Raw genomic sequence first — 13,281 nt, forward strand, 5'->3', positions numbered from 1 at the left:
AGGCTGAAGACAAAGATCCCAGAAGGAAAATCAATTCAAAGTGATCAGCAAATGAGGTTTAAAAGAAAACACCTCAAAAATAGGTAAATCTCCAAATTTTGAAGATATTTGGGCATGTGAGTGAGAGTCCTGCAAGAGGATATTTTCAGAGGAGCACAATTACAAAATGATTAATTATCTCTTTCTAAAATAATCCCATCTGTGCAGTATTCTCACTTCTGGAGAAGAAGTAGCTCAAGCGATGCCTCAAAAGCAAAATGAGCATAAAGCTGCAATGAACAGCAGCAACAAGGGTACTGCCAACAATGTGACACAACATAAGATGACATTAAAGTTTGCAGAGTCAGACAGCAAACAGAGGAAAATGCCGTGCAAAAATTGGCAGGAGGCACAGGAAAAAGCACGGAAAGGCATCAAAATACCAAAAATAGTTTCTGAAGCACCCCAAGAAAAAACAAGCCAGAGTGCCATGGGAAATGTGACAAAGTGCCCAAGGTAAACACCTCAGCAACCAAGGTCTAGTTGGACGGCTGGGTACAGAGATAAAAGGGCAGCTTGCTTGTTTCATTGAAATCTATGGATGAACAGGAACAATAACCAATGAGAACTACTTACCTTCAGGAAGCTTTTTGACCAACCTAGTCAAGAAGGAACTGACAGTAATGTGTGGTGTGCAGTATTTATGGTTGGCAGGAATGTGGCATATAAAAGCCATTAGAGGTCCTAGATTGCGCCTCACCTGCTACTTGGGGTGCAGAAGACTTAATGAATTATAGTAGTTCATGTGGTTTCAAACCAAGAGGCAGAGACCAAGAGTGAGATTCTCAGTGGACGGAATCTTTCCACAACTATTATTCAGTATTAAAAGGGACAGTCACAGTATTTCATGCAGTTTCTTCATATTAATATCTCTCTCACTCATGATGATCCTTGAGTATTTAAATTTTTCTGGAGTAGTACTTACACACAGGACTGATGTCCTGCAATTGTTGATCTGCCTAAGGATATTGGACAAGAGATGAAGTCTGATGAGGAAAACTTCATTCTGTGGAAAACTACATTTACCCTGTTATTAGTCTCACTACTGTGTCCCAGATACCTTCCATCATTGTTACTCCTAGCCCTTTTTCTTTCCCAACCTTGCGGATCATCACGTGCATTAACCCCTCAGGATTTGTTCCTTTTCACTCTTCCTTTGGCAGGATTACCCGGTGTCTCCTACTCCCACGTAGTCAGTCTCTTTCTCAACTGAGTGATGGGCTGAAAAAGCCTGACTGTCCCAACTGTTACCAGCAGGTAGATGGATCTGAAGGCCAATAATAGCTCATTGGTTGGAGGCATTTTGAGAGTTCATGAATTTAAGGAATAGCAATTGGCTGCTTGCAGGCTAATGGCAGATCACTCTACTGTTTAGAGCTGTGATTTTCAACCTTTTTTCATTTTCAGACCCCTAAAAAATTTCAAATGGAGGTGTGGACCCCTTTGGAAATCTTAATCTGCGGACCCCCAGGGTCCACAGACCATAGGTTGAAAGCCACTGGTTTAGAGGAATGAGAGGGAAAAAAGGGGCAAACAGATGTGAAACTCACCCACACGTTAGGACCTGACTTTTTAAGGTCATAACAATTTGTGTTTCTGTTGCTTGACCTAAATCTATGTGGTGAGGACTGCCAAATTACCTTACTTTTTCAATTATTTTTTCCAAATACAACATATATACCAAAACCAAATTTCCTTGCCTTGTTTGTACACATCCAAGAATAATGTTGATAGCTCTGAAAGGTGTCTATTTTTCTCTTATTTTTAAGAGGAATTGGGAGTGCAACTGGCTAACATCAGTATGTTTTAGTTATGTATGGTGGCCAGCAAAGACTGGAAACAAAACTAAAAGCAGCAACACTCTCTCAAGCTCTGTCCCTAACCAAGCTCTGCCCTTTAGGGATGCCAGTACAAAATACCTCTCTCAAAAGTCTATGCAGATCTAAGCAATATGATCCTCTCTGTTCTTGTGTACTTTGATCAGCAGTGATTGAAACTGTTAATGTTGACATGCAAAGCTATTATTTCAGGCTATCTGTAATCTCAGACAGACATTGCAGCATTGGTTTGCATTCATTTCACATTTGGAAGGTTTCCTTCACAACCACAAGGGCTAGAGACTTTGGTTTCTTTTTAATGGAATCTTAGATTCTGTAGCATGAGATTGCAGCCACCTGAGAGAAGTACTGGCTTTACTAAGATGCCATGAGATGACTTGTTTCAACTGCATTAGCCAGTGTGCCTCCCAGAGGTAGGTGATGCGTAAAGGATGCTGTTTAAATATCCTTTATCACCTGTCTGCTCTACCAGCAGAAGCAGGAATAGCAAAACTGACACTGCCCCAGCTGATGGCGCATGAAGCACAGAAGAGTGTGGGGAAGAGAGAAAGCAGCAGCAGCAGCGGAGATGGCCAGGTAAAAGGGGAGAAGCATCACATGGACAGGAAAAGCTGCCAACCTTATGGTCACTCTTCTTTTCCCTCCCTATAGGAAACTATGCCTATTCAGCTAAGCTCTTTCAAGTGAGCAGAAGATGAAGTGAAGGACTCTGAATATGCCTCTGGTTTTGTTATATATGCAGTTGCAGGGAAATGCACACGAACTGGACCATAACTGAAAGCTGAGAGAAAACACACAAGATGCCAGAATATAGACAAGTGTATGCTGTTGAGAGAAAAGCACTGTGCCTACACAAAAGAAATGTCAACATTTTTATCTGCAGTTTATTTATTTACCTTGTGGTTTTACTGATTTCATAAAGTTAATGAAGAGTATGATTTATTATAAAGGATAAAACAAATGCCTGAAATCACACTACTATATTTTCATGGTGTCTTTCATACATGTTACAAATAAAATCAAACCATATTTTAAAGGGAAAACTAAAGAGTTTTGAGTTGAACATTTAGGATCAGGGAAATTGACAATGTCAGGGAGACAGAGTACAAGAGAGATGGGCTGCACAATGGAACAGCAGATTGTTCAGCTCCCTAAATTAGTGGATGTCCCAAGATTTGACTGTATCTTAGAACACCTAGAAGCTCAGTGTCCGAACATGATGCTTTCCTCATGACATCATGCATTTGGACCATAATTACTTGCCTCCTTCACGGCTGTGCAGTAGTAACCATAGAGAGGAGCCAGACAGAGCTAATGTCAACTCTGAAACAGTATTAACTTCCAAATAAATATCTGTAGAGCAGGCCTGTGCAACATGCGGCCCGCGTGGGCTCACTGAGCGGCCCATGGGGCGTGAGTAGGTGGGCTCACTGTGCAGCCCGTGGGGGATGAGTAGGCAAGTGGCAGGTGAGGCAGGGGGGCTGAAGAGGCGGATGGGCAGTGGCGGGAGGTGAGGAGGCAAGCCGGAGGAGTGGGGGGCTGAGGAGGCAAGTGGGCGGGCAGTGGCGGGGGGCATGTAGGGATATTAAAGAAGGTACTAACAGTGATTCCCCCTAATGAGAGTGACCCCCCCAGTTTCACCAAGTACAAAAATCTTTTAGTTCTGTTAAAACTTGTAAGCTTCTGTCTGCAGAAAACATTAATTGTATCTGTCCTGTGAAAGATACCCTATTACTATGTAAAACTTACAAACAAGTTAATTGACTTTGTTCTTGAAGTAAACACTATGCTAGCCTTAAGCTGTAATTGATACAATGTAAACAAACAGACTCCCACCCTCTGTGATTACAGGGCTGGGAATCTCATAGGAATTAACACACACACCAAAAGTGGTGGAGACAGTAAATTAAAATATGGTTAAGATACGGAATGTATGTTGATAAATGTTTGATGTACATGAATGGTTAGTTATGGACAGGATCCATCGGGTGAAGAATGTGTCAAGTAGATCACCAGACAACGCCCTGGAGGGTAAACTGGGATCCACCCCAAACACTTGGAAGGAATGTGCCACTTTAGACAGTGTGGAGCCACCAGGAATATGCCATCTGCTAATTGAGCCAGCAACAGCAGAATGAAAGAACTCCCATAGACCTAACATAGGAATTAATTCCTATAAAAATGGATTCTAAAAACTGAGGACTTTGAGTCCCTGGTTCTGCTGCAAACCTCCAGGAGCATCAGGCGCATCTGACACAGACTTGGCTCCATCCTCATGACCAAGATACCTGGTCAGTAACTTGGCATGAGCAACGTCTAGGTGGTAACTATAACACCTATACAGAACCTGAATGAATGATTGTGTGAATGAATATATATATATATATGTGTGTGTGTGTATAAGGAATAAGTAGTGATAGGGATAAGTAGTTAAACAACGGTGTTTGCTTTTATCTTTTGCTTTATTCCTCTTAATAAGATCCTGCTGGTTTTTATTATATTGATTTAACAGGTAGGTGAGCCAGGGGAGGGGGAGCTGAGGAAGCCAGTGGGCGGGCGGTGGCTGAAGAGGCGAGCTGGGAGGGTGGGGGGCTGAGGAGGTGAGCGGGCGGCCAGTGGCGGGGGCTGAGGAGGTGAGCCGAGGGGGGTGTGAGGCTGAGGAGGTGAGTGAGGAGTCAGTGGCTGACCTGTTCTACTGATCTGGTCTGGTTCCCATCCCCTCTCCAAGGGTTGCAGCTGTCTGGAGGTGCCTGGCTTCCACGCCTTCCTCAGTCACATCTCATTCATTCAACAGGGCAATCGATTTACAAAGTTGGGGGAAGATCTTATTCTACTTCTAGCAAAAAGACATTTTTCTTTTACCTTAATTATACTACCTTAAGGGCCCACTATAACATATTACCAAGGTTCAACACCGCTGTTTTGTTAGGGCAGTGCTGGGGAAGGAGGGTTTGTTTCTGCGGGGCAGGCAGCACTGGGATGGGTGGCGCTGGGGAGGTGTTGTTTTGGGAGGCCTTGGTGGCGCTGGCGGGGGTTTGGCCCGCAGCTGTTTTCTTTGGAGTAATGTGGTCCTCGCCGCTTTACGAGGTATGCAGGCCTCCTGTAGAGGCTATAGCATAACATGTTCCCCAACCCTACCCTCTCCTTGTCCTATGCCCAAATTACTATGGAGGTTTTACATCACTGATTTTGAGTAGAGGAAAACTCTTTCCGGGGTTCTGATTGGATTATAGAAACATCTGCCCATTGTGACAGACCAGGAGAGGAATAGTAGATCCATAAATCTGGAACAAAGTGCGGATTTTACACAGAATTTTGGTGGAACTTCATCTTGCATTTATTGGAATCTCTAGCCAAATCTGCTCTCACATACTCATGCAAAATTAATCGAACTCATTGGGGTTGCATTGTGGTAACTAAGAACAGAATTTGGCCCTCCAATACTGTAAGTAGTCATATGTACAAAATTAAAGGTTTCATTTACAATCCTAAATTGGAATTAGGTTTTTTGCTGTGAGGGAAATGAGGAATGTGGAGAGTGTCTGGGAGCAGCCATTCAACATGCCATGTTGTCCTGAGGAACCTGTGTAATTTCAGAAAACAAAATCTTATAGGAGTTAATGCCTATCACAGTAGCATTAACTTCTGCTCAATGTCTTCAGTCCCCCTTAAGGGAGTAGAAATGCACCTTATGACACCAGGGCTGTGGAACAAACTCTACAAAGGAAAGAGGGATGGAAAGCAGCACTGAGATGCAAGACCACTGTGCGTCTGCTCCAACCTCCCTATCTAGTGACAGGATTTCTTGTGGAACAATGGGCTGATTGGTCGCCATGACCCCTGTCTCCTCCATGTGACTCTAGATCCTCTCAAAGGAAGAATGTTGGATTTCCCATGGATTTTTAAGTTAACCTAATGGCATCTCTTTCCTTCTCATGAGTTTTTCTGTAGGAGGGGAGCATGTGGCCTTTCCTGTCACACATACACAAAATGCATTTAATGAACACAAAAGATCTTTTTGTCTTGACAGATATGCAAGAGTTAGGGCACTACTTAGAAACAGCTATCCAACTGCATAATCAAGTTTTCAGAAAGAAAATTAGGACTATATCAATCAGGAAACAAAATAAGATTTTCAGAAACAACCTGAATTTTGTTTTATAATGAGTAATATTCCATAGATGATCCCTTTCTTGTAAAGCTTTCTTGTAGTTATATGTATTTTTGTGAGCGCCCCAGTTGATAAGGCCTTACTGGTCTTCCAGCGTTTGGATTGTCCATTGGTTCAGCAACACTCTGAAACCTGTCAGACCTAGAAAACTCCGGTATGCCAGATTTCTGTAAAGAGATTTAAGTTAAAATGTAAATAAAGGTAATTTAATAAGACATTTCCTACTGTGTTTCCTCTTAAAACTGGCTGTTCATATTTATATGTTAAATTGGGTTTCATTAAGTACATTTTAAGTACTAGTTTCTGTATTTGTGAACCCTAGCCATCCAGAGTGTCTGGAGATCATTTTGATATAAATTGCAAAAGATGTGGATCCAGATGTGCACTGGAGTTCAAACCATATTAGTCAGAGCTAATAGAGGTATGGTTTGATGTAAAGGTTTTATCAGTATGAATTTGGGATAGCTGTATTGTTCATCATTGGTGAGACTACAAGTAGGTTATCCAAAAAAAGGGTCAATAAAACCTGCAGATCACATCATGGTGTATTATGTTTATGTCACCATCTTAACCGAAAAACTATTTTTAGAAATATTTTAAAGAATAAAAAAAAAAGTTTTCCTCAGTACCATGAGTCCTGCTGTACAGACAGACCAGAGGGAAAGGACAAACAAAATTTTATTTTTTTTTAAGAATCAAAAAGTTAGTTAATTGCTCTACTATGTATAAAATATCACAATTTTAAGACTAATATCTTGATATCCTGGAAAATTTCAGGAGTTGAAGTAAGTGCAGTGTGTCCTTTTGGAGAGCTAGAAATCACCTTTTCCAACAGCTCCCATTTCTGTCCTTGCAAGGCATTGCGATATTGTACCTTAAATCTGTCACTGCTCTGGGACTAAATTTTGGCTGTTGTTGTCCTTGGGCTGATGTAATTTTAGGGAGGAAATTCTACACTTGGGGAAAGAAGAAAACATTTCCCTGGCAGTGGTGGGTTTTTTTTTTTCCTTTTATATGTTTTTTGAAGCTCTCCAAAAGCTTAGAATGTTACACCTATATCCTGCCAAAATAGATTATTGGTATGGCCGTACCAAATTCATGGTCCGTTTCGGTTAATTTCATGGTCATAGGATTTTTAAAATAATAAATCTCATGATTTCAGATATTTAAATCTGAAATTTCATGGTGTTGTAACTATAGGGTTCCTGGTTCCAAAGGGGGTAGTGGGGAGGTCGCAAGGTTATTGTAGGGGGGTCATAGTATTGCTACCCTTACTTCTGCACTGCTGCTGCTGGCGATGGTGCTGCATTTGGATCTGGGGGGCCAGAAAGGTGCAGCTGCTGGCCAGGAGCCCAGCTCTGAAGGCAGTGCCGCTGCCAGCAGCAGCACAGAAGTAAGGATGCCATGGTATAGTATTGCTACCCATACTTCTGTGCTGCTGCCTTCAGAGCTGGGCCCTCGGCCAGCAGCCACCACTCTCTGGCTGCCCATTGCCACCCCTTACTTCTGTGCTGCTGCTGGCAGTGCTGCTGTCACAGCGGGGCGCCTGGCCAGCAACCACTGCTTTCCGGCCACCCAACTCTGAAGGCAGAGCAGAAGTAAGGGTGGCAATATCATGACCCCTGTACAATAAGCTTCCAATCCCCCCATAACTCCCTTTTGTGTTGGGAGCCCCAGTTTGAGAAACGCTGGTTTCCCCTGTGAAATCTGTGTAGTATAGGGTAAAAGAATACAAAATACCAGATTTCATGTCCCTGATGCGTTTTTCACAGCTGTGAATTTGGTAGGGCCCTAGTCATTGGGCAGCATGTAAGCCACCTGATCAAAAGTCAATGAGAAATGCTGTCTGTCTCAAAGCTCCACAATTTCACATGGTACTCATGATCACATATGCAACAGTTTTACAAAATCATGCTACAGAATAGATCCTACCTTCCCCAGCCAAGGCTAGGTAAATTAGTTCAGCACTCGGCTAGCAAGAACTGTTTTAAAACATGGTTTAAACTCTAGAGGAAAAGGCACCTTATTTTTCATTCTCTGACCATTTTCCCCTTTTGTAATCAACCTGTGAACAACTAATTGAAGATAATACTTGAATATGAATACAGACTTCTGAAAAAAAAGGACTTCATGGGATGCCTGCAACATTTTTGTATCAACAAAATATTTTCTGTATGGGAATTACATTAAACTTATGTCTGAGTGAAAGAAAAACTCTTCCAGAATTCCAACTGGCTGAATCAGCTTTCAGACCCTAATTTTTTGCGTTGATGATGACAAATTTATACAGTAAAATAAATGTCTGGTGTCCTTAAGGATAGTGGTGGGAACCTTTTGGTTGGTGGCAACCTAGCTCCCTTTTATGTCATTAATTCTACTTCGCACCTAATCCATGGTGGGATTTCTGTCAGATTTAAGAATGTTTCTCAGAGGTTCAAACATAAATTATATGTAAATGATGAGCATGTGGAGTGTCTAATGGAAAATAATTAGATATTTGAGGTTTTCTGAATGTTTTATTTTTCTTAATTTTTTTGTAAAAAGTTTTTTAGAATCTTTACACTAAACTCTTCTCCTACTGATTTTTTTTTTTTTTTTTGGTTGGCTCTGTTATAAAGAGCTGTGCCTATTTCACTTGCATAGGACCTTCCATATGGAAAGACCCCAAATTGTTTGGACACTCAAATCACTGTACCACTGAAAGAGACAGCTATGGGGCAGGAAGGGAGTGCCAGTTAGGTTGTTCATTTAGAATTTTTAATTGACATTAATTGCTGAAGCAGATGAAGTCCTTACGTTGTTTTAAATAATTATTTACACATGATTCAGTGGCTAGAGAAAGGGAATGTAAGTCATGGTTTACTCTCAGTTCAACAAATCGCTTTGTGTGTATTGGTAAAAGAGATTTAATTTCTCTGTGCCTACATTTACTTTTTTATAGTCTGTGTATCTGCCTACCTTCACAAGCACGCGATGAAGCTTTTGTATTAATGTTTGTAAAGCACTCGAAGATCCTTGGATGAAAGGTGCTGTGTAAGAGTTAAATATTAGCAGCACTATTGTTATTACTAGTATTAGCTGTTTAACAGTGGTAGCAATAACACAACACTTTAGGGCAGAAAGTGAAGGCTAAAGTACACATTTGACAATTCAGGGGAAATTTAGTTAAACAGTAAATAATAAGTCAGTTTGGAAGTTATTCAATGTAACACAGTTAAACTAAGCGCTTTTGTGTCTACAGCACCCATTTTAGATTTGTATATCCCCACCACTGAAGATTTCAGCATGACTCTGGAAACAAAGTCACTACATTACTCCAATTTTATACTGGTGTAACTCCAACCAAATCTATAAATGATGCTGGCAAAAAACAAGTATAACACATTGGTGAATCATGTACAGAGCTTGTTAGGCATTTGTGTTTTAAAAATTCCCCTCGTAGAACACAGAATTATAGTTATAGAATATAGAATTATAGTTTCCATTGCAGCAGATGGATATACTTTTGGTCTTCTAGATTCTCTATCAAAGGCTGGATTATGCAGCTGTTACTCACTTTATTAAGCACTTATTCGTATGAGTAGTCCCTCTGAGCTCAAATTTACCAATATGTAGAGGGCTCACACAAGGATAGAACCCTCAAAATGGGGCTTTCACAATCTAGCCTAGACTGAATAGTGATATGAGATTTCTGAGATAAAAAACGCAGAAGTTAGAGATGTAAGCCTTTAACACAGAGAACATTTTTTAAATGAATGCAAGTCTAGCCACATAAAATGTATACAGGATTATGACAGCTTATTCTCACGTATCAGTTTGCAAGATTGTATAAGACACCTTTCATGTGTGCTTGAGATAGTTTATACGTACAGGAAATTGCCTCCCAGACATAGCTGGAATGGGGTTGTCCTCTTCATAATCCACATTAGGAATATGACTGTTCTGATAGCCATACTGGCTACGTGGAGGAGATTGGAGGCTGAAAGAACTGTCTGCTGTTGGAACTGGTCTTCCTGATGGCTGATGTGGTATATAGCTATCAGAATTAAACAGGGTTTAAAAATATTTGCAATGTCTAATCAAAATATAAATAATTGTAAATGATGACACAGTATTTGTATGTGTTGAGTTAAAACAATCACCATAAGTTTTTTTATTTTTGACATTTCACTTCACTCTTAGGCCCCATTCCTGCCAACACTTAAGCATATAAGTGCGTTTATGGATGTGAGTAGTTCCCTTTGACTGTAAGCTCTTTGGAGTAGAGACCATATCTACCTCTATATTTGGCACCTATCACAATGAGGGCCTATGGGTACTACCATAATACATATTGGGGTGACCAAACCGTGACTCACAAGCTGCATGCAGCCCTTTTACAGTTAAAGTGTGGCTTGCAAAGCCCCCAAGACCCTCTCTATTCTTTACCTATCAGCTTGGGGGCGGGGGGAGTTCAGGGCTTCTGCCCTGTGGTGGGGTGGTGATACTAGGGGCTTCTGCCAGAGATGACTGGTGCTGGCTGAGAGTAAGGAGGCATAATTTAAAGGTTTCCATCCCCCAGGCATGCCCCTCCCTTGCCCTCAGTGGCCCCTCCCTGCAACTCCCAGGTATTAGCTCCATGTGGACTGGCTGTGGCAAACTGCTGTGAGCTGCAGGGAGGGGTCGCTGCTTTAGCGCTTCAGGGAGAGGCAGCAGCAAAAGCAACAGCTTTCCCTACAGTTCCCAGCTGTTTGCCGCTGCCTCTCCCCACAGCTGCAGCTCCCAGTTTGCTGTCTCCAACTACTGCTGTGCAGGGAGGGGGCCTCGAGGCACCATATGACTGAGCAGGGCCAGCAAACCCCGCAGAAATCTGGAGCGGGGGACACATGACTTGATGAGCCTCCCACATGTTGCCTCTGGGTTCTGCCTATCAGGGAGAGCAGTCTTGGGGCTTCAGCTGAAGATTGTCATATGTGGCTTGGAGGGTCAGCAGGTTTGGCCACGCCGATATATATGATTTATTAATATCACATTTTAAAAATCACAATAAAAATTTCACAAAGATAATATCTATTAAATATGGTCCATATTAGACTAAATATAAAATCATAGAGCTCAAGAAACACTGAACAAATCTTTCTATATTCCTCTCATTTGCAATTTGAATGGAAAGATTCTTAAAGTATAATCTGGCAATTTTAGATGATCTAGTCAAATAACTAATAACCTTTTGTGACATTCAATTTCCAAAGCAATGGTTCTCTAGTAACAAAACCAGCTTTCAACAATAAATTTTTTCAGGAATAATTCTACTTAATATTTTGATAATGTTGTTTAAAAGTTATACAGGAGGTTTTCTCCTGGAATATATAGGGTTTACATAATTTAGCCAAAATGAGAAGAGAGATGAAATTTTTGAGAAAAAATGGGGACAGCTAGAGATATTGTAGGCCATTACCACACAACATTTTTCAAACGAATGCAAGTCTAGTCATGTAAAATGTATATACCACAAATTTGGATTATGTGATTTGGCAATGTTTGTACTGGAAGCTTCTCTCTCTTAAGTATCATAAATCTCAGGGAACAGAATGAACTGATGTAGCTGGTTATTTTAGCTAGGTGTTAATCTTTGATAAGTATATCTTGACTATTTTGGTATATTTATATATGAGAGCAAGCCTGTATCAAGGACCAAAAGGCTGATAGCTATGCCCCTCTTCCTTAAAGGAAGTTGGAGTTATGCGTGGCTCACTGGCTCTGGTAATGCACTGCTATCATCTTGTCCTATTCAGCTGTATTCTAAATCCAGATACACCCTAATCTTAAGTGATAGATAGGGAAGTAAATTTGTCATCATGCTCACAAGTGTCATGGATTTTCTATGATTTTCTTTTGAGTCTTCTGACTTTCCTCATCTTTCCACTCCATTAGTGATGGAAGAAAAGAGATACCTCTACCTGTTAATCCTGCAAGGGGAGAATATTGTGCTGCCAGTTGCCTACCTCATGTTAGGGGAGTGAAGATTCTATTACTGCAGAACCTGGAGGTAGAAGCTCTGGTGTCTGACAGTCGTGGGGGAGGAAGAAGAAGGGGCGAGAGCATAGCTAACTGAGGGATTTGTGGTTTTTTTCTCCCTAAAAATCAATTCATATACCACTGATAAAGTTACATAGTGAATCTTTCTCCCTCTAAGCCAAGGACCAAGTCTGGAGAGAAAATAAGAAAAGAAGGTCTGACAAAACCACAGCATACCTGTAAACTTCTACTTCACCTGGTGACTGTGATTGTGCAAAACTTTGGCTTTGCAGTTGCATTTTTGGCATTTTAATATTCTCTGTGGTCCAGTCATCCTGTATAAGAAAGATGAGAAGCGAAGGCTTTACACACCAAGTACACAACAGTATGTTTACAAAAGTAACTCATCAGGTGCAACTTGCTAGCATTTGACTTTGATTTTAAAAATTTAGTATTTACACTTGTATAATTCTATCAGTTCATTTACCAATTATAAAACTCCCTTTTGATGTATTTGTTGTGCAGATACTGTCATCACCCTTGTCACTATCAATTCATTAACATTATAATAATAGGTGTAAATTCTACATAACAAATATGGCTCAATGGACCTGATGCTCCTCTTTCACTGGTATTATAACAATGCAACTCCACTTATATCAGTTACTCCTAATTTACTCCCAGTATAAATGAAAGACAAATAAGTCAACAAAATGATTCTGATTGTAATGGTCATTTTAATGTTAGGTGTTTTTTTTTTAATTTGTTTCTCTTTTTCATCAAATATATTATGGAGGGGGGAGAGAGAGAGAAAGAAGAGGATGTAGAGTAGAGGTCTAATATTGCAAGTAATTGTAGAGGTGCTGGTTTTTAATGCAGTATCTTTTTGTTTTGCAGAGAGAGATCCTCACCTAAAAAGGGAATGACAAAACAAAAGAACATCATTTTCATGCAGCAGGAAAGGGAGCAATCTGAAGAATCAAAATATGTACTCTATAGTAGCAACCAAGCTCAAGTTATGTTTCCTCTTCTAAAGCTACAACAAGTCATGATCATCAGCAACTTGTTAGCTTAACACACTAGCATCTGGAGGGAAGAATTATATGGCCCATCTCCCTGCCAGTGTCCCTAAATGTACAGTTTCCAGTGTTTTGACTAGCCCAATTTTGTCAATGCATGAAAGCATTGGTTCTGGTTTCCTTACGTAGGCAAACATCCAACTAATGTCAGCTGCAC

Source organism: Chelonoidis abingdonii, chromosome 8 (genome assembly GCF_003597395.2).
Source record: "Chelonoidis abingdonii isolate Lonesome George chromosome 8, CheloAbing_2.0, whole genome shotgun sequence".
Taxonomy (NCBI): Eukaryota; Metazoa; Chordata; order Testudines; family Testudinidae; genus Chelonoidis; species Chelonoidis abingdonii.